Raw genomic sequence first — 25,852 nt, forward strand, 5'->3', positions numbered from 1 at the left:
AGGTTAGTCAAGTATTTTTAAGTTTTATAAGTTTCTTTTATTTTTCCGTCACCTTTTATTTTTCAACCATTTTACTTTTTCGACCTTTTTCGACGAACTCTTTTTCTTTCTTATTTCTCGCTATTCTAGTTTTAGGACATAGATTTTTATTCTACTTCTTATCTAAATTTCTTAAAATTACGAAAATTTATTTTAAGTGGTTAAATTGATAGACATCAAAATTTTCTGGTTCGTAGTAATAGTTGGATTTGTACGTGGACCGGGTTATTGGAGCCAAACAGTCCTCAATTATATTGAGACCAAACGAATCCTGCCCCTCTGCTACATCTTTTGGCTATTCGAAACGTGGGCAAAATCAGAAAAGTCTATTGGTTGGATAACTTATTATAATTTTTCTTTCCTTTTAAAAACTAATAGGATATTCAGTGAATGCACCGAGCAAGACGTTCACCACCTTTTGTACGTTCACCACCTGTAACTAGATCAAGACATTTAGCAAATATTACTGCCGTTGATTTTTCTTTAGAATCGTCATCCAGTCGACCAAGTACTCCAGTTCAAATTTCCGATAATCCATTTTTTGAACCCGACCTCACAATTGAGAATCCGGAGAATATTCAGGAACGGTTCGTAGATCCTGAACCACTAAACTTTCCTCCGGAACCACCAATCATTCAAACAGAGATTGTTGAGGAACGAACCATTAAATCAGAATCCTCTAGTGATTCCGATTCAACAAATTCAATTATGGAGAATCTGGAACCTTTAAGTATGGAAGACCGAATGAGAGCTAAACGCACTGGCCAAGATCACGCAATTACTCATCCTGACATTAATGCGCCAGATTATGAAATCAAAGGACAAATTCTACACATGGTGACAAATCAATGCCAATTTAGTGGTGCGCCGAAGGAAGATCCAAATGAACATTTACGTACCTTTAATAGGATCTGCACACTATTTAAAATCCGAGAAGTTGAGGATGAACAGATATATCTCATGTTATTTCCCTGGACTTTAAAGGGAGAAGCCAAAGATTGGTTGGAATCGTTACCTGAAGGGGCGATGGATACATGGGACGTTTTAGTTGAAAAATTTCTTAAACAATTCTTTCCTGCATCTAAAGCCGTAAGACTTCAAGCAGAAATTATTACGTTCACACAGAAGCCAAATGAAACTCTATATGAGGCGTGGACTAGATATGGAAAGTTATTAAGAGGATGTCCGCAACATGGTTTAGACACCTGTCAAATAGTACAAATATTCTACCAAGGATGCGACATCACTACAAGGAAAGACATAGATATAGCAGCTGGTGGTTCTATTATGAAGAAAACCGAAACTGATGCTTACAAAATTATTGATAACACTGCTTCCCACTCACACGAGTGGCACCAAGAAAAAGATATCGTTAGATCATCTAAAGCAGCTAGATCCGATTCTAGCCATGACTTAGATTCCATTTCTGCAAAGATAGATGCTGTCGAGAGACGAATGGAAAAGATGACTAAAGATATTCACTCAATACGAATTAGTTGTGAGCAGTGTGGAGGACCACATTTGACAAAAGATTGTCTCAGTATTGAATTAACAATGGAACAAAGAGAGAATATTTCATACATAAACCAAAGGCCTGGAAATAATTATCAGAATAATTATCAACCGCCAAGACCGATTTACAATCAAAACCAGAATTATAACAGAAATATTCCATTCAACAACCAACAAGGTCCTAGCAATCAACAAGTATCCAATAATACTTACAATCAGCAAAGGCCTAATTTTCAAAACAAACCACCACAACAAACCGATGATAAAAAGCCGAATTTAGAAGATATGATGACGAAGCTAGTTGAAACTCAAACGCAGTTTTTCACATCTCAGAAATAAACCAATGAACAAAATGCTCAAGCATTTAGAAATCAACAAGCTTCTATTCAAAATCTGGAACAAGAAGTAAGTAACCTAGCAAGGTTAATAGGTGAAAGAAAACCGGAAAGTCTACCTAGTGATACAAATGCTAACCCCCGGAATGAAACAGCTAAAGCCATTACCACAAGAAGTGGTACAACACTTAAACCACCTAAAATACCTGTAACTTCTGATGAAGCTATTCCTACTCCACAAGAACCACAACTTGATCAAGATAAGGAAAAAGAATCGGCAGTTGAAAAGGTTAATGAAGATAACACAGTTAAGGATAAACCTTATGTTAAACCATACCAACCACCACTTCCTTACCCGAGTAAAATGAAGAAAGAGAAACTTGAAGCCGAGCAATCCAAATTCTTGGATATGTTTAAACAGATAAATGTAAATCTTCCTTTCATTAATGTGATTTCAGGAATGCCTAGATATGCTAAATTCTTGAAAGATCTAATCTCAAATAGAAAGAAAATGGAAGAACTCTCGGCTGTTACCATGAATGCTAATTGTTCAGCAGTGCTGTTGAATAAGATACCAGAAAAATTATCTGATCCAGGAAGTTTCACAATTCCATGTTTTCTGGGTAGTCTTAGTTCAATAGAAGCATTAGCAGATTTAGGTGCTAGTATAAATTTAATGCCGTATTCACTATACGCTAAACTAGACCTTGGAGAATTGAAACCAACAAGAATAAGCATACAACTAGCCGATAGATCAATAAAATATCCTAGAGGGATAATGGAGAACATGCTAGTTAAAGTTGGTACTTTAGTATTTCCAGTAGATTTTGTTGTTTTGGACATGGAAGAAGATTCTCAAGTTCCTCTCATATTAGGAAGACCATTCTTAAACACGGCTAAAGCAATGATAGACGTGTTCGGTAAGAAACTGACCCTAAGTATAGAGGATGAGAGTGTTACCTTTTCAGTTGATAGAGCAATGCAACAACCACAATCTGCAGATGATACATGTTATTATATTCAAACTATAGATACACATGCAGAATTATTAGAAGAATTTCCAGAATTACAAGGAACAGGAGAATGTTCTTTAGGGGAAGGTAATGAACCAATTGATGAAGCTGAAATGTTAGCTACACTTATAGCTAATGGATATGAACCAACAACAGAAGAAATTCAAATGCTAAAAGAAGAAGACAGATATCGATATAAATCATCGATAGAAGAACCTCCGAAACTAGAGTTAAAGCCACTTCCAAACCATTTGGAATACGCTTATTTACATGGTGAATCTGAATTACCTGTAATAATATCGTCTTCTCTTACTGAAAATGAGAAATCACAACTCATTTCTGTGTTGAAAGCTCATAAACCAGCCATTGCATGGAAGATTCATGATATTAAAGGAATAAGTCCTTCGTATTGCACACAGAAAATCCTTATGGAAGAAGGTCATAAAACGTATGTGCAACGCCAACGAAGACTAAATCCTAATATGCAAGATGTAGTTAAGAAAGAGATTATTAAACTGCTAGATGCAGGTTTAATTTATCCAATTTCTGATAGTCCATGGGTAAGCCCAGTTCAATGCGTGCCTAAGAAGGGTGGCATGACTGTCATTACAAATGAGAAAAATGAGCTTATTCCTACTAGGACTGTAACAGGATGGCGTGTGTGTATTGATTATAGAAAATTAAATGACGCCACCAGAAAAGATCACTTTCCCTTACCTTTCATAGATCAAATGTTGGAAAGATTAGCCGGAAATAGTTACTATTATTTTCTAGATGGATTTTCCGGATATTTTCAAATTCCAATAGCACCCGAAGATCAAGAGAAAACCACATTCACGTGCCCTTATGGTACTTTTGCTTACAAACGCATGCCATTTGGACTTTACAACGCCCCTGCAAACTTTCAAAGGTGTATGATGGCGATTTTTCATGACATGATAGAAGAATGCATGGAAGTTTTCATGGATAACTTTTCAGTCTTCGGTGATACATTTGAATCATGTCTAGTTAATCTGGAACGAATGCTTATTAGATGCGAAAAATCAAATCTAGTTCTTAATTGGGAGAAATGCCATTTTATGGTTAAAGAAGGCATCGTTCTTGGACATAAAATTTCAAAAGAAGGAATTGAAGTGGATAGAGCTAAAGTAGATGTAATTGCTAAACTTCCACATCCCACCAATGTTAGAGGAGTTAGGAGTTTTCTAGGGCATGCCGGTTTTTACCGACGTTTCATAAAAGATTTTTCTAAAATTGCCACTCCTATGAATAAACTCCTAGAAAATGATGCTCCATTCATCTTTTCAGATGAGTGTATCAAATCTTTTAATATTCTTAAAGAAAAACTTACTAATGCGCTTATCATGATAACACCAAATTGGAATCTACCATTTGAACTAATGTGCGATGCAAGTGATTTTGCAATGGGAGCCGTTTTAGGACAAAGGATTGAAAAACGATTTCAACCTATATATTATGCTAGTAAGACGTTACAAGGAGCACAAACGAACTATACAACTACTGAAAAAGAACTCCTTGCTATTGTCTTTGCTTTTGACAAATTTCGATCATATCTCGTTCTAGCAAAAACGGTGGTCTATACCGACCATTCTGCTCTTAGATACCTATTTTCAAAACAAGATGCTAAACCAAGATTAATCCGTTGGATCTTACTCTTACAAGAGTTTGATATCGAAATCCGAGATAAAAGAGGAGCAGAAAATCTCACCGCTGATCATCTTTCTCGTCTTGAAAATCCCGAATTAGAAGTTCTAAATGAATCGGCCATACAAGACAACTTTCCTGATGAATATCTATTGAAGATAGATTATAAAGAAATTCCATGGTTTGCAGACTATGCAAACTACTTAGTTTGTGGATTCCTTGAAAAATGATTATCGTACCAAAGATGAAAGAAATTCTTCAGTGATATAAAACACTATTTTTGGGAAGATCCACATTTGTTTAAAAGTTGTCCCGATGGAATAATACGCCGATGTGTATTTGGAGATGAAGCTAGTAAAATTTTAAACCATTGTCACACAGGACCAACAGGAGGGCATTATGGGCCTCAACTAACAGCAAGAAAAGTTTATGATGCTGGATTCTATTGGCCTACAATTTACAAAGACGCACACCTTCTTTGCAAATCCTGTGATGCATGTCAAAGGGCCGGAAAAACAAGTCAACGTGATGAAATGCCACAAAATGTCATCCAAGTATGTGAAGTATTTGACATTTGGGGTATTGACTTTATGGGTCCATTTCCAAAATCTCATAATAATCTATATATACTCGTAGCCATTGATTATGTATCTAAATGGGCGGAAGCACAAGCTCTCCCAACTAACGATGCACGAGTTGAAGTCAACTTTTTAAAACGTATTTTTGCAAGGTTTGGAACACCGAAAGCTTTAATAAGTGATCGGGGTACTCATTTCTGTAATAATCAACTTGAGAAAGTTCTTAAAAGATATGGAGTAACTCATAAAATCTCCACCGCATATCATCCACAAACAAGTGGACAAGTTGAAAATACCAACCGAGCTTTAAAACGTATTCTAGAGAAAACCGTAGGATCAAATCCGAAGGAATGGTCCATTAAATTGGAGGATGCACTCTGGGCTTTTAGAACAGCCCACAAAACTCCAATTGGAACCACACCTTTTAGACTTGTTTATGGAAAAGCATGTCATCTTCCAGTAGAAATTGAACACAAAGTATTTTGGGCTTTGAAGACATGTAATCTTGATTTACATGAAGCCGGACGTCTACGATTAAGTCAACTAAACGAATTAGAAGAATTAAGACATGAAGCATACGATAATTCGTTAATCTATAAGGAAAGAACGAAGAAATGGCATGATAAAAGAATCAGAAGTTCAAAAGAATTTAAAGAAGGAGACAGAGTTCTTCTTTTCAATTCACGATTCAAGCTATTTCCTGGAAAATTGAAATCAAGATGGTCTGGACCATTCATAGTCAAAAGAGTTTTCCCATACGGAACGATAAAATTAATAAATTCAAATGGGATTGAATTTAAAGTTAATGGTCACAGAGTTAAACATTACATACATCGTCCTATGGAAGTCGACAACGAAGTTAATCACAATTTCGACACCACAGCTAACTAAGTGTGGGGAGAATCAAGTCTTTAAAGGTTTATGTATTTCTGTTAGAGTTAGATTGTCTGTTTTCGTGTAATTCTCGAAAATGGAACCCGAATGGTCTTTCCCTAGTAGACCCTAAAGAACTAGTCTTCTCCCCCCATTCTGAATTTTTATTTTTTTAGGTTTTTACAAAATGAAGACTGCCTGTGAACTAAACCATGGTCTAATGCTACACGCTTTGATCATTAAACGTAATAATGACATACTACCGAGTGAAATAGTATCAGTAATCAGAGAAAGAATGGACGGAGTTAGAAAAGAATCCAGATGCGAAGATAATAAGTTACAATTTGGTAAAGGAAAATCAAAATCCACAACAAAAAGAAGAGCACGACACCTAGAAAGATGTCACAAATGCGGAAAATGGTCACATGGAGGTAAATGTTCAAATAATCAAACCTATTCAAATACCGAATTTGTTACTTTATGCAGAGACGGACCGTTCATATGTTTAGAAGAAAAGACACTGAATGCTCGAGGTTACGCCTATGTAGCTATGGAAAACCAATTAAACCGACTATCTTATGAATGGGATAGATCGTATAACTAAGAAATCTATTTCACAGGTATGTCTGTACAGTCTTTATTTTTTTTTTTTTAACCTTTTGATAATAAACGCTAATTTGTTCGTTATAAAGTATTAAATTGGTATTGAATAAAATTAGGTTTGGCAACCGAAATTATTGATATCATTCAAAAATTTATTACATCACTGCGAAATTTAACGTTTATTCTTAAGGTATAAATATCTTTAATCAATCAACCCAAAATATTTCAAAAATTCGTCATGAGTTAAATTAGGTCTTGGAACCGAAATTACTTTACCGAAAAGAGGGGCGTATATTTTTGATAATATTTGATTGATTAAAGTGGGATAAAAAGCCAAAAAGATTTTTAATTTTATTTTTACCATGTTTTTAAAATTAATATTTAAATCTTAAATTAATATTGTAAACTTTGTAAAAACAATATATTTAAAATTGTAAATATTTGAAAAATTAATATAAGTTTGGTGTGAATTTATAATATGAATTCTTAAATTAAGTTTGGTGTGAATTTTTAATTATTAAAATATGAATTTTTAATTTTATGCATTTTAAATTTTAAGTTTGGTGTGAATTTTTAATATTAATTTTGAATTTCATATTTAAGTTGTGTGAATTTAAAAACAAAAATTTACTTTATCTCATTTAGTTAAAAATATGATTTTTAAAATTCGTCGTAAGTTGAAGACTAGGTCTTTGAACCGAAATTGCTTTACCCAACGGAGGGACGAGAACTTTTATTATCATTATTTTTAATCTTATTGAATTAAAGTATGCCAAAAACATTAAAAAACCCAAAAATCTTAGCTTTTAAAACAATCGCTACAAAAAGACAAATTTTAAAATTTTGTCGAAGGACGGACTAGGACATCGATCCGAAACGACCTCGTCCTAAATAACAAGGGAAACAAAATTTTAAAAATTAATTACTTAATTGTTTTATAAGTTAATGATTTTTTTAAAAAAAAAAAAAAGCAAACTCCGCGACTCGCGGAGTTTGCAGTTTCAAACACCGCGACTCGCGGAGGTATCGGATTCCAGAAAAAAAATATAGCTGAACGAACAGCTCAAACCACACACCACAAACTCAAAGAAAACTGCGAAAATAACTGCCGAAAATACACGCAAAAACACCCCCAAAATCACAATTTTTAACCGTTAATCATCAAATCTTTTACTAAAATCATGTTGAGAAGGATGCTATCAAGGAATTACTCAAGAAAAACGGTAAATTTCTACACCTAAACACCATTTAATTCGAAAATTAGTGTTCTTGAGCAATTTTTTCCCCAATGTGATTTTGATGCTTTTTAGTGTAATTATGGTTAAATTGTTTATGTATTATGCTTGTATAACCTAGATTGATGCTATTTAACATGATTAGAAGCCTTAAACTTCAAATTTTGAGTAATCTAGGGTTTGTGTTCTTGAGCTAATTTGGGGCTTTTTGATATAAACAGGTTATGGCCGATTTTTGTCATGAATTGTTGCTAAATTAAGTAGTGTAACATGTTTAGGTAGTTAAATGATCCAAACTTTGAGCCTAAACATGATTTTGAGAATTAAAGTGGACTTTTTCAAGTCTAAAATTCATGAACTTGATTTTTGAGAGATAATGCCATTTGAAACTTGTTTAATTGCTAGTGATGATTATTTTGACATGTTATTTGAGTTAAATGCTTATGAACTTGACGAACATTTTCGTATATGCTTATTTGAAAAAGTGTAGATTTGATAAAAATGTGAAAATAAGCTTAAGTTTGATATAAATTGATCATGTCATTGTAATTATTTTGATTGATGATTTTGCTGACACTAATGCATATTTGGATGCACAAAAATTGTGTTTGATGTGTTTTGCAGACTGAAAGGGGTGAATCTTCATCCCAAGCTCGCAATGCTCCTGCTGAGAATGCGGAACAACAGGAGGTGGATAACTACTACAAGCAAGATATACCTCATCCAGTCATGACATTTTCTGATATGCACTTGGAAGATTTGCATCCGAACCTGAGATTTGACAGACTTTGGATAGATTATCCAAAGTATCAAAGGGGGTTGCATACGCTTCATTCTAAAGTTGTTGAGGTACCTAGGGTCATAGAATGGGGACCCTTAGAAGCTGTAGAATTGGCCGGGCCAATTAGGGAATTACTTGTACAGAGGTATGGTAATTCTACTTTTAATGACTGGGTACGTTTATTCACCATGCGTAGACCTGTATATAAAGTATGGTGTGAAGAATTGTTGTGTAGTATAGAATTAAATGATCGGGTATCTAGTAACCGACCGATCATTTATTAGATTTTTGTTAGGAGGTTCGATGCGCCACATGTCTTTACTAGACATGGCTCAGGCTTTACGTATATATACGCCTGAGGAGTTAACATCTGCCGATTGTAGAGGGTTGATACTAAATGGTAGAAAGATAGATGAAAATTTTGATACACACGGTGTATGGAGTCAAATGACAAGCCATCACCGATTCAAAGGGGGAAATTACTCTTATTTGGATATAGATAGAGCTGAATTAAGAGTAATTCATAGGTTTTTAGCTAATTCGATTACACAAAGAGGTAAGAACAAGGAAAAGGTAAATGAACAGGATTTGTTTTACCATATGTGTATTCGAGACCCACAAAGCGCTGTAAGTATACCTTATTGTGTGGGTTATTATTTATCAGCTATGGTTAGGGGGATGAGACCGCATAGCATAATAGGAGGTGGTATTTTTATTACTTTGATTGCTGAATATCTCGGTGTGGATATAAGTCGGGGGGGATTATTAGTAGAAGAACCAGAACCCCGCGATACTATAGGTTTAAATGTATACCATGGTGCGAAAGTTTTGAAGAGGCGAAATAATGCCGCAGTACAATACCATGGTAGACATCCACAGGTCGAGAGAAACCAACAGCAAGGTAATGTATGAGGGGGAAATGAGATGCAAGAAATGCAAAGGTTTATAGCTTCACAGGAGTACGAAAATGCTAGACAGAGAGCATTTGAAGATTGGCAAGTTCATCAAAACCAAATCATAGCTCATTGCCAACATATAGGTAGAAACTATATTCCTACGCCAAAACCCATATTCCCTCCCTGGTCTATAGAGATGCAACCACCGTATCCTACGTATAACCCTGCCGAAGCATTCTATAGCACCTATGGTTATGCTTGGAACCCCTATTGGTACCAGTATCATCCCTAGTCTACTTAGTTTTATTTATTTTGTAATTTGTAATATTGATACATTTAATACTTATGTTAATATTGTAATGGTTTTTATAATTTTCTAACTTTTATTCTTAGATTTTAATAATTTTTGAATGTGGGGTAATATACCAAACTTCAAAAATATGTATATATGTTTGCAGTTTATCTTATGTACACAACAGGGTAAAACAACGCATTTTCAAAGACTGGCATTAAGTTCAGCAAAAGCAACTAATTTTGACGACAAGATGCAAAATATATGTGAAATAACAACAAGACGGAATGAACAAATGATGTGCACCATTTATCATTCAGCAAACAAACGCCAATATGTTTGGAAACTTTGGTAAAATTTAATCAATTTCACGCAAATCACCCTCAATAATTTAAATTGTTACTGATTTCTTGCAAATGAGGGCATTGCAAGATCTTAAGTGTGGGAAGGGGTTAAATTCTTTCGGATTTTAAAATTTTTTATCTTATACACTTGGTTATCATTAGAAATACTAGTAAAGTAGTAGTTGTATTAGAATCTAGTGCTCTCTGATAATAAAGAACAGCCCTAGTCTTATATACTGACTACCCAATTCTAGTAAAATTTTACAAAATTTCCAATTAAATGAACTCAAAATCATGTTTATACATATTTATGAACGATAAAACTAGGTTATAACACCGAAATTATTGTTACCTCGAAAAGGACATAAATTGAGAAATAAACCAAAATGTTAAAATTCATTTAAAATGGAATAGAGGACGATAAAAAAGGAAAATAAAAGCCAAGTGTGGGAAAAATTACCAAGTTATCTTAAACATATGCCACATATTTTTGTACAAATAACTAAAAATACTTTTGCTTTGGACTAAACTAAAAAGTTTTACCTGATTTACTGTAAGAAAGATGGATCTACACGATGAATCAATTCCATCATTAAAAGGAAGTAAAGTCTTCCGAAAAAGACACGCGCTTCTTGATTTAGGTCAAGAAGTTGTCGTCCAGACCAGCTGCAAGTTGACGAAAAATCTAGAAAAGTCATCACTAAAATCAGCAGGAAATCCACGGACTTCAGCATTAAACAGAGTCGCCAAGTGGTCAGATTTATCCTAACCATGAGAAGGATTTATCTCGTAAAATGGGGGGGCACCATGCAAATTAGCTGGATAAGACTAATGAATCAGATCCCCAGAAAGGATAATCTCCTTAAAGATTAAAAATCAGCTTTTAAGACTGATATTACTCAATCCTAGAGATTGACCTTAAAGATTGAGAATTCAAATTCATGGAATTCAATGATATCTAAACTCGAGCTTGAACGAGAAAATATTTTGATCAAAATTACAAACCGATTTGTTTTCTGAAAACCCTATTTTCAATGCGTTCATTACCATTGAACGTAAAATCCTAGGAATTCACCTGAAATTCATTAGGTCACCTGAACTAAATCGGGTGTCAACCGTAAGAACGGTGGTTGCATAGTGGTCAAAGACAGGACCTTATGCCAGACCGAAAAATTATAAGGGTGAGCCTTACTATTGCTCCTACCAAGGATAGTAATTGCGTCCGACACGTTATAGACCATAATTAAAAGCATGTCAGGGGACATTGCCTTAACAGTTGCTTGTTCAACGCTTTCCTTTACAACCGGACGGTAGTTTACCGAAAGGTAATATACGGGACAAGTAAACTGGACGTGTTGCTTTCCAAATACAAGGTTAGCAAGTGGGTGACACAAAACCGCAAGTTTTGAGCTAACGCTATCACACAGTCTAAATTACCAAGTAAACAAGAGATGGTGAAAATCCCAGGATCCTCAAGCTTCTCGGGAAGCTTGTTTGCAACTACCGCTGAGCATGCGGCATTCAACCTGACTGAAGACACATTCTCCAGCTTCTTCCTGTTAGTTAGCAAATCCTTAAGAAACCTTGCATATTTTGGCATACCTGCAATCACATCAATAAAAGGCATATTTATGTTAACTTTTTTAATCAAGTCCATAAACTTGGACTTTTCTGCCTCTAGCTTCTCCAATCTCTACTTCCTCGGGAATGGGAGCGGTGGTTGATACTCTTTAACTACCGATTTAGTAGCATCGGTTTCTGGTACCCTTACAACCTTCTCAATCACCTGTTTCGGCTCCTTTCCCCCCTCCGGTTCACTAACAACAACCGGTTCACTATCCTTAGCTAACGGAACCCTCAAATCTTACTCGTCGGGCTTCCTCAGTGGATCATATGCTAAACCACTTCGGGTGGTGATAGCATTAACGTGCCCATTCTTCGGGTTAGTATCTGTTATACTCGGTAACTCCCCCGGTTTCCTCTCATTACTCCTGTTAGCAAGCTGACCAATTTATTTCTCTAAATTCTGAATAGCGGCTTGTTGATTTTGAAACATTTGATCATTCTTCTCATTGTTTTGAGTAACAGTAGTAACAAGCTGAGTTTGAGATATCACAAGCTTTTCGATCATAGCTTCAAGATTAGACTTTTTCTCTTCCGCTTGAGGTTTTTGAAAGTACCCGGGAGCTTGCTGTTGAAATCCTCCACTAGATCCCGGCTGGAACCTCGAACCCTGATTACCTTGGGGATTATAAGGATTGTTGAAATTCCTGTTAAACTGAGCTCGCCCTTGAAACTGTTTATTGTCCTGCTGACTAATAAAATTGATCTCTTCTTTCTGGTTCATAGTCAACCCTGCATCGCAATCTTTACCCAAATGGAAACCACCACAGAATTCACAACCAACCATCCTCCTGTGGATGTCTTTGTCAACCTTCTCCAAGTGTCTTCCAAACTTGTCTAACTTAGCATTAATGGAAGCAAAATCATCGTAAGCTCTGGTGACTGCAAATGAAGAAGAAGAACGACCCAAATCATTATCCTCATGCCACTCATGAGAATACTCAACTTGCTTCTCAATTATCCCTATTGCCTCTTCTTCTGTCTTTTCCATGGGACTTTCTCCTGCTGCTTGATCAATGGTAATATGAGTACTAACATTACATCCCTTATGAATTTGTACCTTAGCAAAAGTATCTAAACCATGTTGAGGACAAGATCGCAACAATCGGCTGAAGCGATTCCAAGCATCATAAAGAGTCTCGTTAGGCTTTTGACGAAACTGAGAAATTTCTTGCTGAAGTCGAGTAGCTTTTGATGCAGGAAAATATTTGCTCAAGAACTTTTCCTTTAAAGTATTCCAATCCTCGATCGTACCTTCACGTAAACTGTCTAACCAAATTCTAGCCTTCCCCTTTAAGGACCATGGGAAAAGCTTCAAATAAATGACATGATCTTGGACATTAATGAACTTGAATAACCCACAAATCTGCAGAAAAATACGAATATGCTAGTTAGCATCCTCGTTTGGTTTCCCTCCAAAATGACATTTCGTCGCAATCATACTGAGAATTGGGCCTTTGATCTCAAAATCATTCCTAACTTCTGGAACTCTGATAGCGTGACCCTGGCCTACTCGGGAGGCCTTCATCTTTTCCGCCATACTCTGACCTTGTTGAGCCATTCGATTAACTACTGGAACCTCAGGTATAACAGGAATCTCAGGTGGTGGTTGAACAATTGGTGAATTCTGAGATTCAAAAACAACCGAATCGGAAAAACTCTCCAAATTAATTACAGGTGCGCTAGTTGATGGTGCAGTAGGAATATCAGTTTTTGAATCCAGCATGTCAGAATCAGATGACTCTCCTGTATCACAACTCCAAAATACTCTTTCTGGTTCTGAACAAGGTGAAAATAACTCTGCGTTTGAAGAACGAGTATCTGGCATAAACTACCTGTAACTACAAAATCACAACTAACAACCGATTAAATGCACCGATTCAATTGAGAATAAATGAAAAAGATAATAAACTACAATTAAAACTAAACTAAGAACAATTTGATAACAATCTTAATTTTCGACACAACTGTCCCCGGCAGCGGCGCCAAAAACTTGATGTGTAAAATCGTGTCTATAATTTATAATGGAAAACACCAGTTAAAAGATTACTACACACTAACGGGCCGATCGTGCAATAGTATAAAGTTGGTAAATCCGAATCATTTCAAGGACAATTTAAAGTGAGAATTAAGATTGTAACTAAAGGAAATAAACTAAGTTAATCTATTAAAATTGAAAGTACGAGATAATGGTTTTGTGGCTATTTAACGATTAGCCAAATCAAGATTTTGATTTGAAAATTAAAACAATATTTTTGGATTTTAGATTTATAAAAAGTAAAACAAGAAAGGAATTAAGATAATTTGATATCAATAGAATGGAAATGCTCGTCTAGACCTTTACCCTCGGAATTGGATGTTTTTATACTTTAGCCCAATTTAAGACTTAATACATGCAAATTACTCAGTCGACTCGCCAAGAGTTCTCTTTAGCAAGTATTCAAACTAGAATTACTAGATGTAGGGTTCCCTGGCACCTAAGACCTTTTCATTTGTGACTAATTAATTAACTAGATCAAAGATTTGAATAACAATTGCCTTTGTGTTCGCTCTACACAATTCACCCCTATATCGTTTAACCGTTTAAACTTAATTTACCCCCTTGGTCCGGTTTAGCAAACAATCAATTAAGACAAATCAATTGTAAACTAGTGTATTAAATCAACAAGAGTTCTCTTTATCAAACAAATACACTAATAAATCAAGTTCATAAAGTTAAACATCAATAAGAATTGATCTTTTATTCAAACTATTGAAATAAACATGCATAAGTTCATAAACCATAAATCATAACATCCAAAACCTTGGTTATTAATCTAGACAAGCATTGAAAGCTTAGCCAACAATCATGACTGAAAACAAAATCATAAATAAGCAATTAAGATATTCATTATGTTGATAAGAATTAAACCTAGTTGAAATTGAGATCTCGAACGATAGACGAATCGAAACGCGTTCCCGGAATGATTGAGTTGATTAATTGATGTTGGGAATCCCCAAAAATCACCAAAAGTCACCCCAAAGCTGCTGGAATTCGTCTAGATAAAAGTGTGAAAAAGTTAGGGTTTAATTTCCCTATTTATAGCCCAAAAACCCGACCAAGTATCGACCCGGCTTAACTCTTGCCAAAACTCCAATTTTTATTAAACGCTCGACCTTCAAAACCAGCTATAATCCGCGCCGCGGGTTCCAAAGCCGCGCCGCGGCTTAACTCGTGCACAAATTCCTCCTCTAATTTTCACCATAAAATGCCCAAAACCAACTTGTTGTGTCACATTAAGGCACCGCTGATAAAATAACATAGAAATACCTTAAAATGAGCTAAAAAACGTACCAATAATCTTCTCGGCTCTCGAAACCCAAATCTATCGAATGTCTTCCAAAATAGCTCCAATTCGTATCCAATGGACCAAAATGAGACCGATATTGGGCGAATAAATATGTGTAAATTAAGCAATACTAGTGAAATACTCGCGGCTTCGCGGGTTTTTTTATAAGAATTTTGACATTAATAATATTTTTAATAATACATGTGTATGTAGTTATATACATTTGTGTTTGGTATGATTTCGTGGATACTTTGTATTTTGGACAACATTTTCATTGTATATAAATCAATGCATTATATATAAAACAATGTAAATCACTCAAAAAAAAATCCTCAATGCATCATATATAATATTAATAATATAGTAATATATGATGCTATCACCAGTTGGGGTATCACCTTCATCATCATCTTGTCCATGCTCAGTCTTCCATTTGGTTGAACCACTTGTGCTTGGAGTTTTCAATGCAATTTCCTGTTGCAAAATTAAGTTAACGGTTAAATATTTTGCCGTTGCACACATTTAAGTCTATCTTTATGAGGTGATACAGACCTGCTGTGTTGGTGAATTGTTTGCTAAATAAGATAGTTCCCATTTTTCCTTGAATTTTTGATCAACTGCCTTCCAAACCTCTTCAGAGTCTGATAAGTAACACAGTATAACCACGATAGTTCAATTGGATGTTGTAGTCAGTAACACGGGCCAAAAAGACATACTGCTTCCCCAAAACTGCCTTAAGCTCATCTGATACAGTGGTAGGATCCACTGCCTGAAAAACATAAAATAAATATATAAAGATGTATGTATTTGGATATGGGGTATTTCGAAAAAACTCATTTAATAGATTTGAGTGACATTAAGGAATACGTATGCTTACATTTTCAGCCAAATCTTGTAGTTGTTCAACAGTTAGTTTCAGCAAGGTTGCTAGTGAATCATCAAATAGCACTAAGGTACAGCTACCAGTCTCATCCTCAATTTCAAGAGCTGTGCGGAGGATTTTAATAATCAGTAATGTTACTGCCAATTGTGCTTAAAATTATTGTCATTTAACATTTAGTAAGGTTATGATTCAACTAATATATATAATTTAACTTAAAAAACAGACAATTCCTTACTTTCGAATAACGTCCGTAAAAACACCACATGCGCTACATTCAAATCCAGCAGCTACAGTCATATGACTGTACTTTGGTCCAGCCATTGTCTTGCACTTTAAGCAAGTGAAGGAAATCCACCCATCCTCAGTAGCAACCCCACTAATTTTACCTCTCAAAACACATTTGTTTACCTAATTGAAAGGTAAAATTTACTGAATCAATTTGTACATAATGATGAAAAAGTACTATTTTTTTACACAATTACGTTCATTTATACCTCATCCATCTCGTTCAATTCTTTGCAAGTTGTTAGTTTACGCTTGGTAAACTGATTGACGTCCAATTCAGCATATTGTGTAATTTTGACATCAGCAGGTGTCTAGCATGAATGAGGTTACAAAAATTATTCATTGTACGTGTGTATTAATGATATGTGATCATATTATATTGTATGGTAATGTGAATGTAACCTACATAAATTTTAATGGCATATACCTTAAAAGGTGTGATATCAGCTGAAATGGAAGCATTGGTGTGCACAACAGATCCAGATTTCAACTTAGTATCAATAGCTTCAAAGACTTCCATATCATCAGTTACATTATCAACCGTATAGCCCGGATAATTGTATTTTAGATTGAAGTCAGTGATTCGTATCATCCACACGAAGGGCTTGTACAGTAATTCCTTTAGCTTGTTAGGAATAACATGCGCATCAACGGACTACATGTTTGAAGGATACAATGACATTAAATGAATATTTATCTTATGTTATTCAAGAAATGATATAATTGAAGTTCACATATTATATTTTTTATTATAGAAAACAATTTCAGCTAGTGAAATATGAGATTATTAGTCCAGTACAATATAAGTTCATCGAAAGTGTGTTAAACATGAGATACTCACACATTCAGCTAACATTTTCAGCTAATTCACACTTTTCTTCATCATTTTTGACAATTGTGTATCAAATACCACCAATGAACATGGTCCAGATGTGTCTTCAACTTCAATAGTAATTTTGATTCTGTAATGATAGAATATATTAGTTTGCTAAATTCCAAGAGTGTTGAAACATATTTTCGTAGTCAGCAAAATGGTCTAAACATGCATTACAATTCTTTTATATGCATAATATAGCTGATTATTTAATAAATTTTCTAATACCTTGGAGAAACGTCTTTCACATCACCACAATTCACACAATTATATTTAGTTGAAGTTGTGTCAACACACCAAATTGCTTCGACTTTTTTATGACACACGTTGCAAGCGTACGTGTACCAAGCTTCTTCATCACAAAACTTTGATACTCGACCCCTCACTACACAGGTAGTCACCTATATTTAATGCAACGGCAAATTTACATGTGAGCATTTACGATTATATTGTATGCTACAATGAGTTTTTTTTAAATATTCATAAATACAACTAACCTCATGAACATCTCCAACCTCCTGACAGGTTTTTGCCTCAGGCTTGTTGAAGTTTTCAATTGCCGTTTCGAGTAAGGTTTGGGTTTGAATATCACCAAGAGTAGATTGTAAGTTGACTCCCTCTTCAGTTACAGTCCTACAGTTTTACACAAAAGCATGATGATATACTATTTACTTTAACATGTTGAACTCACTATTTTTTTGTATTGGTAATACATAGATGGTATAACTTACTCAGCCTTAAAGCGGTTGATAACAGGTATATCATCATTAATATACACACGGCAACCCCAGAGCTGGTTACTCACTTGTGGAACACCTAATAAGTGGCATACAGTAAATAGTCACTACTTAAACGGTACCAAGCTTCTTCATCACAAAACTTTGATACTCGACCCCTCACTACACAGGTAGTCACCTATATTTAATGCAACGGAAAATTTACATGTGAGCATTTATGATTATATTGTATGCTACAATGAGTTTTTTTAAATATTCATAAATACAACTAACCTCATGAACATCTCCAACCTCCTGACAGGTTTTTGCCTCAGGCTTTTTGAAGTTTTCAATTGCCGTTTCGAGTAAGGTTTGGGTTTGAATATCACCAAGAGTAGATTGTAAGTTGACTCCCTCTTCAGTTACAATCCTATAGTGTTACACAAAAGCATGATGATATACTATTTACTTCAACATGTTGAACTCAATATTTTTTTTTTGTAGTGGTAATACATAGATGCTATAACTTACTCAGCCTTAAAGCGGTTGATAGCAAGTATATCATCGCTAATATGCACACGGCAACCCCAGAGCTGGTTACGCACTTGTGGAACACCTAATAAGTGGCATACAGTAAATAGTCAGTACTTAAATGGTATTTGTCTACAATTTTAAACATAATCAACCATATAGACTGTTGGTGTAGTTATTTTTATGGTCTTACCTTGCCATTCTCTTAATTTACAATTGTGCATAAGTAGAACAATGGAGTCGATAGCATTCTTTCTAGCATACACGTACTCAAAAACTCTAGTAGCATGGTGAGCCATAAGGCACACCTAATTGCAATACCACTGCACATGACACATACATAAGTTTGAAATATTTAATGGATTTTTTATACCAGTTCATGTTATTTTATCAGGAATAATACCTGTTATCTTTCAAAGTAAACTCCAACGACTTGTTATCAACTCCATTCTCACGTTTGATACGCATTGGTTTCATTTCAACCAATGCACCAAGAACATCTGTTTAAAAGAACATAAAAGAGATTTCAGCCTAATATGTAATTATTAAAAATATGTAATTATCTTAGACATCATTTACCATGAACTGCATAGTTGTATTTAAAAATATATAAAACAAATAAAATCAATTAGGGTTAACAACTCATACCAAAAACTGCATCCTTTGAAAATCTTCACTCCAACAGCTCTTGAAAATGCACCGGGCTGTACCCCTCGGTTGCAATGTCGAACAAAGGACACACAGTAATAGTAGTCGATCTAAAGATGCTTATCTTAAGAGCATTAGGTATTAACTTCACCTTATCATCACAGTCCACAACCCCAAAGTTGGACAATTTCAGGTATTTTCCCTCAACGAAAGTCAGCTCATAAAACGAAATCCACCTCTTCGGTACAGAAGCTCGGATTTTATTGCCCTGGTATACAGGAAACATAATAATTAATGCAAACAATTCATAAATAAACCTAAAAAATATGATTGTTCAATAACCTAATTTTTTGAGAGCACAAAAAATGTGAAATAAATATTTGTGTAACATGCTACCCAATCGTTAAGAAATAAAATGAACACATAGTTTCCCACCTGAGCATCGATTAGAATCATCTCCAGTGGCATTGCTGAGTTAAGGTTATTGAAATAGGGTTTTTTCCATGTTACAAAAACCTTAACCCTAACAACAGCACCATTAACATCAATTGTCAATAAGTTCAAAGGAGTAGGTTGAACAACTAAAGCCATTACATTTTGTTTTTTTTTTTTTTTTGTAAATTGATCGAATGCTTAAAGAGAAAACAGATTTGAGTGCATATAATCCACTGGTGTAGCATGGTATTTAGAATACACTATTTGGGTAGGAATTGTAGAAAGTTTGAAAATTTAATTCGCAGTATAATATACAATTCATCAAATTGATTTCGTTGAATCGCAATTGTTGCTAATTAATTTAAATTTTCCAAAAATAAACAGCATAACAGCTGTTTTAGTGAAATCTTTTACAATTTTTTTTGTATTTGAATTTTTTCTAGAATGATCCTGCCATTGAACAGGAAAATTTTGAAGATTTTTTAAATATGATATATGAATTTGCCCAGTATCAATTAAATGCAAAGGTGTACAAAATCACGCCATTACAACTTTAAATTTTATTTATATGTGACTCAAGTTCGGATAACAATAATATATAAGAATTCAAAGAAACATTTTATTTACATATAAGTCTAATATAATTATAATTAAAATACAAACCATAGATATATTCATAAAGATATCATATACCTGATGATATCATATACCTGATGAGGACCTCAGGACAATTCGAAGCTCAGAAATCATTTCCACACATAACATATATTACTGGTACATATGCCGATATTTGAAGCTAAGGGCACTGATCGATCCATATGAAAATTAAATTTATTTATTGATTTACTGTTTAAGTTATTGGTGATCCATCAGCCTCTAATCGCATGATTCCTGTTGGAGATGATGATTGTTGCAACAAGGATGAATTTCATGGAAGATCGATGGAGTGTGAGCGTAATTTTTTAGATGTATTAGTTGCCCATTTAGGTTAGTTCGTGAGATAAACATGGATACAGTTTAGGATTATTGACTAAATGGTAGCTGATGTAATTGACCATTTAATTTGAGGGTATTTTAGACTTTGTAATGGATGATTAGCTAATCTTGTTTTTTTGTTAGCTAATAGGGTAAATGGATGGTTGAGATGAAAAGTTTTAAATAATCCTATGGTCATAAAGGGCTAAGCTTCTTTAATTAAGAGAGATAATGCTCCTTTTATAATAATTAAAAGAGATCACACCCGAATTACCAATTCAATTATTTAAATGATATTTTTTTAAAACATATTATTACAAAAAAAAAAAATTCAAAGTTAGAATTGAAATTACTATTATTATCCCAAAAATACATGACATGTTAGCATTCAAAGAAGCATTTCATTAATTGTCTTTTTCATTAATTGTCTTTTTCATTAATAAGAGTCATTAGCTTTGAAATCTGATCAATTGTAAAAGGTGAACTACCAGCAGACACAATAGCATTCTTAGATACACAATTATTGTTATTAGCAGTAAATTTAGAAACACCTTATTTAAAAGGTTTCCTAATATATCAGAAGAATATCCAATAATCTCAAAACATCTATCAACAGTGTGATCAATCATACCACATTTGGTACACTTATAATTAGCATTCAAACCTCTACCACTACTAAATTACTTATTATTAAAGTTTCATGCATTCATTCTAGACTTATTACCAAAAGAAGCAGATTGAGTCTTAGTAATAAAAGCAGTATTTTGTGGTTTAGACACAACAATATTAGTTGCGATATTTTAATGAGACTCTTCCCTTGATATATGATAATGCTAAAAACGAACATATATTTCATAGCATTATTCCTCAAGAAAGACAAGCTTTTAGTTGCAATTGTTCTATTTACAAGTGATATTCGTTTAAATAATAAAAGGTGAAGACAAAAGACAGATTCGACGAATTGAAGACGCAAACGACCAAAAAGCTCAAAAGTACAAAAGACAATCAAAGAGGTTCCAATTATTGATAAGAAACGTCTCGAAATTACAAGAGTACAAGATTCAAAATACAAAGTACAAAATATAAAATTGTACGCAAGGACGTTCGAAAATCCGGAACCGGGACCAGAGTCAACTCTCAACGCTCGACGCAACGGACTAAAAATTACAAGGCAACTATGCACATAAATATAATATAATATTTAAATAATTCTTATAATTATTTATATATTATATAAATAAATAAAAACCGTCGGCAAGAGAGACTCCAAAATGGGTGAGCTGTAATTTCAAACTCCGCGACTCGCGGAGTTTGAAGGCCACAAGGGCCGCGAGTCGCGGAGCCCCAAACTTTGAAACTCCCTATAAAGCCAACCGAATTCTGAGCATTTTTCATCATCTTTTTTCCTTCTTCTCTCAATATATACGTAATATATATTTATAATTTATATTTTAATTTTAATTTTAATTTTAAATTCTAATAATAAGGGTATGTTAGCGAATGTTGTAAGGGTGTAAGTCGAAATTCTGTCCGTGTAACGCTACGCTATTTTTAATCATTGTAAGTTATGTTCAACCTTTTTAATTTAATGTCTCGTAGCTAAGTTATTATTATGCTTATTTAATCCGAAGTAATCATGATGTTGGGCTAATTACTAAAATTGGGTAATTGGGCTTTGTACCATAATTGGGGTTTGGATAAAAGAACGACACTTGTGGAAATTAGACTATGGGCTATTAATGGGCTTTATATTTGTTTAACTAAATGATAGTTTGTTAATGTTAATATAAAGATTTACAATTGGGCGTCCCTATAAATTACCATATACACTCGATCGGACACGATGGGCGGGGTATTTATATGTACGAATAATCGTTCATTTAACCGGACACGGGATTGGATTAATAGCCACTAGAATAATTAAAACAGGGGTGAAATTACATTCAAGGGTAATTGGTGTAATTGTTAACAAAGTAGTAAAACCTTGGTTTACACGCAGTCGATAACCTGGTGTATTCATTAAACAAAGTATTAAAACCTTGTTACAATTCGAATCCCCAATTAGTTGGAATATTTAACTTCGGGTATAAGGATAATTTGACGAGGACACTCGCACTTTATATTTATGACTGATGGACTGTTATGGACAAAAACCAGACGGACATATTAAATAATCCAGGACAAAGGACAATTAACCCATGGGAATAAACTAAAAATCAACACGTCAAAGATCATGATTACGGAAGTTTAAATAAGCATAATTCTTTTATTTTATATTTAATTTCCTTTATTTTATATTTAATTGCACTTCTAATTATCGCATTTTTATTGTTATTGTATTTAATTGCACTTTTAATTATCGTACTTTTTAATTATCGCAAGTTTATTTTATCGCACTTTTATTATTCGCAATTGTTATTTACTTTACGCTTTAATTTAAGTATTGTATTTATATTTATTATTTTACATTTGGTTTTAACTGCGACTAAAGTTTTAAAATCGACAAACCGGTCATTAAACGGTAAAAAAAAACCCCCCTTTATAATAATAATATTACTTATATATATATTTGTATTTTTATAAAAGTAAACTAATATAGCGTTAAGCTTTGTTTAAAAAGATTCCCTGTGGAACGAACCGGACTTACTAAAAACTACACTACTGTACGATTAGGTACACTGCCTATAAGTGTTGTAGCAAGGTTTAAGTATATCCATTCAATAAATAAATAAATATCTTGTGTAAAATTGTATCGTATTTAATAGTATTTCCTGCTAAAATTTAATAGTATTTTATACCCCTTAGCTTTAACATCAATATAACACCACATGTTGTTTTAACACTGCAAAGAGGATAATTCATAACAAGATTACTTCTTATAGGCTGATAAACCTCATCAAGTCCCATAAGGAACTACATCAACTTCATAACATTATTATGTTTCACAAAATCGGCATTAACATCACATTCACAAATAGACAATTTTATAAGAGCATTGTATTGTCTCCACAAAGTATTCAGTTTGTGATAATATTCAGATGCACCAGATCCACCTCGTGTCATAAAATTTATTTGTTTATGCAAATTAAAGGTTATTGAACCATTAATTTTGTCGTAAGTCTCCTTTAGTTCTTACTAAGCAGTAATAGAACTATCAAAAAAGATTTAACACAAATACATCTCATAAGAAATAGAGGTTAAAATTCATGTTAAAACAGCATAATTACATATGTCCCATTAGTTTGCATGAACATCATCTTTTTCATAATCTTTTCTTTGACAAGTTCCATTAATAAACTTTTTTTTTTTAGTGTTTAAAGCAAGAAGTATAGCTTTGCTCCAAAAACTATAGTTTTAAGTTCCTTTCAACTTAATTGACACAAGAGCAGTTCCAGAAGTATCACTAGCATGCAAATATAAAGGATCCTCAAAATCTAACTTATCAACCAATGTAACAGATGTTCCAACTTATCAACCAAGTGCTTAATCATATTATCATACGTTTTAAGGAACGCAGATCAATAGTTGGGCACCGGGATTTGGTCAATCAAGGGTAACAGATAAAAGAAATACATAAATAAATTCGAAACTCCTCTTACCGGATATAAATCCTTAATGAACAAGAAAAGTAGAAATAGCAGTGGAAGACAAAGAAACACCTCTGGAATAGCTAAGAGGAAAGATCCCAAACCCTAATTTGAAAAATTAGGGTTTCTTATGAACACAACAAATCCTTCAACAATCCGTTGAAAGAAACACCACCCGATTCACCATGAACCAATAATCAACCGATATCAATAACCACTTGCTCTGATACCATGTAAACTTGAACAAAACGAACACCAGAAATAAAAATTTCAATCTCATAAGTTCAATATAATCAAATGAATAGCCAGTAATAGAATAACATTATAGACAGTCACTCTTAAATTACAATCTCTAATCAAATTACCAAACTATGAATCAATCATCAAAACAGATGATCAACCAAATCAACTAGAGAGAACCCGATTAGAAATACAGAAAATATAAAAGTGAATAATAACAAAACCCTAATTTAGGTCATATATATAAATCAAAAAATGGCAACTTTAGCGCCTATTAGCAACTCAACTTGAGCTTCAAGCTATTCAAAAAATACAATCAGCACCTCCAGCTTTCATGACTATTATATAGATCGCCAAACTTTAACTAATCCAAAAATACCCTGAAACTTAAAAAAAAATAAACAAGTAAAAAGAACAAAGAAAAAAAAGAATATGATTGGAATTTGTCATACCCCGTCCAAATTTTCCTGAACGAATACAATAACATCTGGTACCATTGCGATGAACGGACCTCTATATGCCATGAACGACTCCATGTAATATGAGCAAATGCACAGCGGAAGATTTCTTTCATACCTGAGAATAAACATGCTTTAAAAGTGTCAACCAAAAGGTTGGTGAGTTCATAAGTTTATCATAAAACAATAAAATTCATCATTTTGATAGACCACAAGATTTAAATGCTGCATGGTACAAATGGGCCCGAATCCTACACCCACCTGTAATGTACATGCGATATCTTTTAAATATAGTACACCTTTCTCATGTACGAAATCCATTTTTCATAAATCTTAGTAACCGTACACATATCTCGTGCACAAAAATAACATACACATAACCTGTGTAAAAAATCATTCTCTCGATACATAACATTCACATTTCATTTCTTTCATAGCTTGGCTTGGTAACCGACCTTAACATATAATGCGCATAATAATATCCCCAAAACAGAACATCTCGTCTGTATAATAATCATATAAACTTCGAAGTACTAAACACCACGCCCACTAGCCCTTCCGTCTAGTGAACATTCTGAGTGGGGGTGTTAAACCCGGTAGCTACCTTTAGGATTCGCGTCAATTAGGCGTGCACTAATTCTCAAAATTAGTGATGTTCCCTAATTCTTAGGTTACCAAGCAATAATAATCAGGAAAAAAATATTCATATCAATTGTGGCAATTATCACGTCCACATAATTCAATGGTGGCAATTATCACGTCCACATAATTCATTCGAGGAATGTTTTGCTTGTGTCTATCTCGTCAAACATTTATAAAAGCATTTCATGTATTCGTAGTTCAAAATGTATTTCAAAAACATTTAATAAAGTAGTTATAAAGTAGTTATAAAGCAGCGCATGTATTCTCAGTCCCAAAAATGTAAAGAGTGAAAGGGAATCAAATGAACTCACCTATTGTATTTTGTAGTAAAAATACATATGCCGATATTGAACAATGCAGGGTTGGCCTCGGATTCACGAACCTATATCATTGGTATGTATATTAATACATATACTTGTAATAGATCTATTTCATATATTATATATATTTACTTTGTGTA

The 25,852-nt window shown here is 33.8% G+C and overlaps 1 non-coding gene across 1 annotated transcript; it reads left to right on the forward strand.

Annotated features, from left to right (window-relative positions):
* The first annotated feature begins 12,865 nt into the window (after nucleotides 1-12,865).
* Nucleotides 12,866-12,972, forward strand: LOC139850766 (small nucleolar RNA R71). The gene has a single exon (XR_011760147.1). It is a non-coding gene; the product is annotated as a small nucleolar RNA R71 (small nucleolar RNA).
* Nucleotides 12,973-25,852: the final 12,880 nt, after the last annotated feature.

The sequence above is a fragment of the Rutidosis leptorrhynchoides genome, chromosome 5, assembly GCF_046630445.1.
Source record: "Rutidosis leptorrhynchoides isolate AG116_Rl617_1_P2 chromosome 5, CSIRO_AGI_Rlap_v1, whole genome shotgun sequence".
Taxonomy (NCBI): domain Eukaryota; kingdom Viridiplantae; phylum Streptophyta; class Magnoliopsida; order Asterales; family Asteraceae; genus Rutidosis; species Rutidosis leptorrhynchoides.